This window comes from Adiantum capillus-veneris, chromosome 20, assembly GCF_014529385.1.
Source record: "Adiantum capillus-veneris isolate H3 chromosome 20, ASM1452938v2, whole genome shotgun sequence".
NCBI classification, from domain to species: Eukaryota; Viridiplantae; Streptophyta; class Polypodiopsida; order Polypodiales; family Pteridaceae; genus Adiantum; species Adiantum capillus-veneris.
Window position 1 is genome coordinate 81277964 of NC_140950.1, and position 5489 is coordinate 81283452.

The window sequence follows — 5489 nt, forward strand, 5'->3', positions numbered from 1 at the left end:
TCGGAATCACAACACGAGCAAAATTCCTATACCATGACACCTGGCACAGATCTTTTTTCACACATTGGTTTCTGCATCGTCTACAAAATAGCCAAAAGAGCATACTCGTTGTCAGGGGATTTTTGTCAAAAGGTGAGCCGGGAAGGCTTGGGACCTTTGGCTGGGAGAGGTGCTAGAGAGGAAGAAGAAAAAACAACGATATACAAGCCAATAAAATACCCAAATGAGCACTATATCATCAAAAATTGAAAATAACTTGAACAAGGTTTGGTCGGCTCAACCGCTTAGAATCACTTAAATGATAAACAACAATGGGTTAGGCCATTAACTCTAACTCGAGCAATAATATCCACCTGCTTGCTTTAGTGTCGTCGAGATACATCAAAATAGGGCATAAAGTTATCAGTATGTTAACATAATATGTATGTAGATTTAGAAAGTATAGCCAGAGTGAGAGCTTAAGAAAGATAAAGCGGCTTGATGAACATGGATCTTGAGATTATGTTGACAAGTTATAGAACTTAAGAAGAAGATAGTGAAACATAAGATAAAACTAGAATGAGAGAGAGTTAGAGTGTGCACTTACATACAATCATTCATCCCTTTGCACCTAGCAGTGCTGTTCTTTTAGGTTGTGGCCCTTAACTGTAGTCAGCACTTCAGCCTTCACTTGGATCTGTCCCATGAATGCCACCTTTTGTACACGGACCAGAGGATACCTCTTGCTCATCCGCAGTCCACGCTCTCTTCCTCTTCAACCTCCTCTCGGCCCCCTACCTGCAGGACTCTTACAGACCCACCCTTCAATCTTGTATGCGGGCTTCAACCCTTGCACTCTCAGCACATTGGTGGATTCTCTCCTTGTAGCTGGCCTCGCGGCTCTATTTCCAGTACCAAGGGTCTCCTCTTGGCCCTCCAATGTGTAGTGCTCCTTTCCTTATCCTCCTGGTGGTGAACACTTGTGGCTCCTCTTGGCCCTACAACAGTCCTTGCCACCCTCGCCCCGGTGATGGATTTTATTAGGCACCTTCTCTCCCCCCTCACCTTGGTGGTGGCTCCTTGATTATCTACAGCCCCTTGGCTCCCTGCTTGTGGTCCTTTGCACACGGTCCTCTATATCCAGCCCACTCGTCTCCTCTTGCCTAGCCGATAGTGCAAAAAACTCTCCTCATGTGCCTATTGTGCCTCCATGCCATGACGTGAGCTGTCGTAGCACCCTTCTCATGCACCGTTCCACTTGGACGTCATGATCCTTCATGCAATCGGAGGTTCTCCCATGCATCTCACTACATTCCCGTGCTTGTGGCAGTAGCACCACCTTTTTGATACGCAATTGTGCTCCTCATTATTCTTTTATTCAGCCCTTAGTTTCACACATAAAAACCTTGCTTGTCTTTGGTTCACACCACCCGAGAGTTATCCCCATCCTTTGCTGATGCTAAAAATCTTTTCCTTGGCTCAAAAGCTCCACCACTTGAGTTGTCGTGCTAGCTATCTTTCACACCCATGGCATGGCCTCAATCTCGATGCCAGAAAAGCTCACCTCCCAAGTCGTTGACCTGGGGATTGCAAGTGATGACATTTGATTTGATAAGAGCACCACATTAGGCATTTGTGTCGATTAGAATCATCGAACACAATATTTTGAATCAAATCATTGCTAAGCATAATCTATTAGCATATTATGTTGTTGGTGAATTGTTACACTTATCCTTCAAATAGGCCCGATATGCATCTTGTTATTATTTTTGCCATCGTGAAAGCGGAGCAGCATGACATCCACCCCCTCTAAACTTGCACAGCCTCCCGTCTGTGCCAATTGTACTTAATCACTCTCATCAAAAACATCATTAGACATATCATCTGATGCATACATAACATTATCTTCTCAAGGTTGATCTGAATTGAAATCTTCAAGAAAAATCTCACCTTCTTGCTTCTTGAATAGCTTGATTTGTTTTCCTGCAATAGGCACCTTGAGCACAGTGCCATCAAGTTCACATAATTGATATGTAGCATTATCAAAAACATGTAGCACCATATATGGTCCAAACCACCGTTTGCCATTTTTTGCATAGCAATATATTGACTCTCCAAGCTACTGTCATAAACAAGCACCCAATCGCCATCTTTGATAGCATGAAATCGTAGTCTGCGATTTCCATCAAATGATGCTTTATTCTTCAACCTTGCCTCCTTAAGCTTCTCTTTAGGTTGTTAAATATCTTCTTGGCACCTCTCAAGCTGGAAAATACGTAGAGTAAGCAAATCTTCTGTAGACATACCTTCTTCCCATCGCATTATGGTCCTAGTCATAACCGCTTCCTCTATAGGCATATTGGGTTTTTGCGCGTACATAAACTCAAACGGAATAAAACCTGTAACAAAACTGTGTGTAGTGCGATCAGCCCATAAAGCAAATGGCTAGAGTTTAGTCCAATCACGAATATGCCCTTCACATACCTTTGCTGAAGATTTAACAATAGGCGGATGTCTTGTTTCACTTTTCCCATTACCTTCTGGATTGTATGTTGCAGTGAGAGCGAGTTTAATGGCCATACGAGCAAAAACCTCTCGATTTTCATCTGCATCCAAGTCTCCTCTATTAGCAGTAATTTTGCCAACACATCCATACCTGGAAATTACATCCTCAAGCAAGAGCTTGCATACTGAGCTAGTAGCTTTGGTACAAAAAGCTCTGCCTTCAACCTAATTAGTAAGATCTTCTCTCGCAAGAATAATATACCTCATCTGCCAGACTCCTATTGGCATTGTAATAAGGTCCACCACCCACTTGTAGTGCATAGCCAGTGGATAGGTGAGATGCAATCCATCTCTATGTCGCACATTAGAGTATTGTTGGCATATTAAGCATGTTTCCACAAATTGAACCACATCTTTATACATACCTTTCCACCAATACTGGTCTTTAATCTTGAAAAAAGTTTCCCAGACTCCTCTATGTCCAGCCCATAAACTTTCATGAAATTCTTTGATAACCTATTGCTAAGTTGCTTCATCACAAACAACCCGTTGTGGTACCCCTCTTGGGGACTTTTGTTGCTTCCATAAATGTCCATCCTTTAGGAAATAGCAGTAGGCCTTTTTCCTAGTCCTCTTGTAATCTTGGTCACTCCAGCCTTCTTGTCTAGTGAGAGTGCTAAGGTAGCAGCGCCCAATCATAAGCCACTCTTTGTCATAGAACTCCTTAGTAAATACTAGTAAAACGTGAGCAATATTACCACAATTGGCATGTAGATAAGAAGACGTGTAGAACTTCAAGCCAACATCATCACTTGTGGTCAGCATATCTTCTTCATCTTCAAACCTAGCTCTTGATAACATATCTGCAACAGGATTATCTCTACTTTCAATATGACAAAATTCAGGGTTAAGAGACTTAATATAGGCTATCCACCGTAGCATGGCAATGTCCATAGTAGAGCAGTTTGCAATCATCCCTATCGGTGGCAAGTAATCCATCTCTATCACGACTAAAGATCCAATAAAATATTCTTTATCAGACCTTAGAGCAGTAGCTACAGCCCAAAGTTATCTCTTAACATGTGGATAACCTCGTTGGCGAGAATTGAGCACCTTGGCTCCAAATTGAATTGCATACCTGTGTCCTTCTGCATCATCTTGACCTATAGTTCATCCAATACATATCGGGCTAGTGTCAACTGTTAAAATAACTGGCCTTCCACATTTGTAGTCGACTTTCCTCAAGGTCGGAGGCTCAAGAAGCATCTTGTTTAATTTGTTGATAGCTTGCGTGCGAACTTCTTCCTAAACAAACATTTTATCTTTCCTTAGCAATTGATACAATACCTCTGCAACATGAGCAAAGTGTGGCAACCAAATAAGATAGAACACACACGCACCCAGAAATCAACGAGCTTCAGTAACCGAAGAGCATGTTTCCTTTATCTTTTGGATAGCTTCAACTTTTGCTGGACTCGACCTTCTACCCTCACAACTGCACATGTGACCCACAATTAAGACCTCCCTAGCACTAAAAGTTGATTTTTCACCTGAAGGTGTTAAGTTAACTTCTTTAGCCAACATAAAATAGCATCATAGTTAGTAATATGTTGAGCGACAGATCGTCGGCACCCCCTCTGATATTTTACCTCGTCTTTGAATCCTTCTTCACATACTTTAATTGGTAGATCATCAGTAAAAGGCATAGTAACATGTGGGATAAAGTCCCTTAATACTTTATTCATGTCGTTCATCATATGAGCTACATAATTAGTAGCACCCTCTAGCAAAGTGTACATCCTAACCAAACCAAGAGGAGTACACATTGTAGTAAGATCCCTGCTCTCAAAAGCTAAGTGGAATTGATCATATCCAAAATAAAGATCACCCATGGAGTAAATAGATCTACTTGCAAAGGCCTCAACAAATTCATCGACAATTGGGCTAGTACCCACATTGCAAATTGTTACCTTATTAACCAGATGCATATCCTGAATGAACCTTAATGTACCGCTTTTCTTTGGAACAGTAAACCATCGATTAGAATATGGTGCATGTGATGGCTCCAAAATTTTTATTTGTATCTTTTCATTAAGAAAATTGATAATCTTTGGCAAGTGAGCTTTAGAAACTAGAATAGGAAGTAAGCTCCATGGCATGTGAGTAACAGTGAGTATAACCATAGGTGAAACAACACTAGGATCCACACACCCAACCTCACTTGGCTCAAAAGTGAAAGCTCTATCGTGTTTTCTGAGCATACCTTGAAAACACTTGATTTCCTCTCGAGAAAACCATCCTCTCTGACCTTCAGCTGCTGCAATGTCTCCTTAGCCCAATGTTCTTTGGGTTCCTAAGCATAGGATGCTGAGAAGCTTCTTTGATCACCTCATCACTTCCTTCTGGTAGAGGTATAGCCACTAGTCTCACTTTCTTTGTAACAGTCTTGTACTTTGTCTATACCTGTGCTTCAACTGTTTGACCTGAATCATCCTCAATATACATAAGTGCTTCATATATACCGAATTCTTCATACATGTCCATTGAGTGGACCTTACCATAGAGGTCGCTTAGAAGCATGTTACATTAGTAGAACATTGGACTCACTTTTGGGCCTTTCAGTTCTAGAGAGAGTGGCGCTCGCCCAATGAGGAAGAGGCTAACGTTACGTTGAAAATCGACATTTTGGAGCCAAGCTCTTTTAGAAAAAAGGGAGAAATATTATTTTTGTTCATCAAATTGCACACTTTCACGCTTTCAAGGCATAAATGCCATAAGTCGTACTAACTCTATACCGATGAATTTCAGAAATTTCATTGAAGACTGTATTTAGTATATATGTTCCCGCCCAAATATGACTTTGAGTAGCTCTAATTCCCTCTCAAAACTTCTTCCCTTTTTCATATTTGTGCTAACCTTTCTGTGTATTGTAGTGCACACCATGACTACTTCTCGAAGGCCTAAAATACTACCATTGACTCTGTTAGCATTTTTAACAGTTATAT

The 5489-nt window shown here is 41.2% G+C and overlaps 1 pseudogene; it reads right to left on the minus strand.

Moving 5' to 3' along the window:
* Nucleotides 1–641: 641 nt before the first annotated feature.
* LOC147432815 (uncharacterized) lies at nt 642–3080 on the minus strand (annotated as a pseudogene).
* Nucleotides 3081–5489: the final 2409 nt, after the last annotated feature.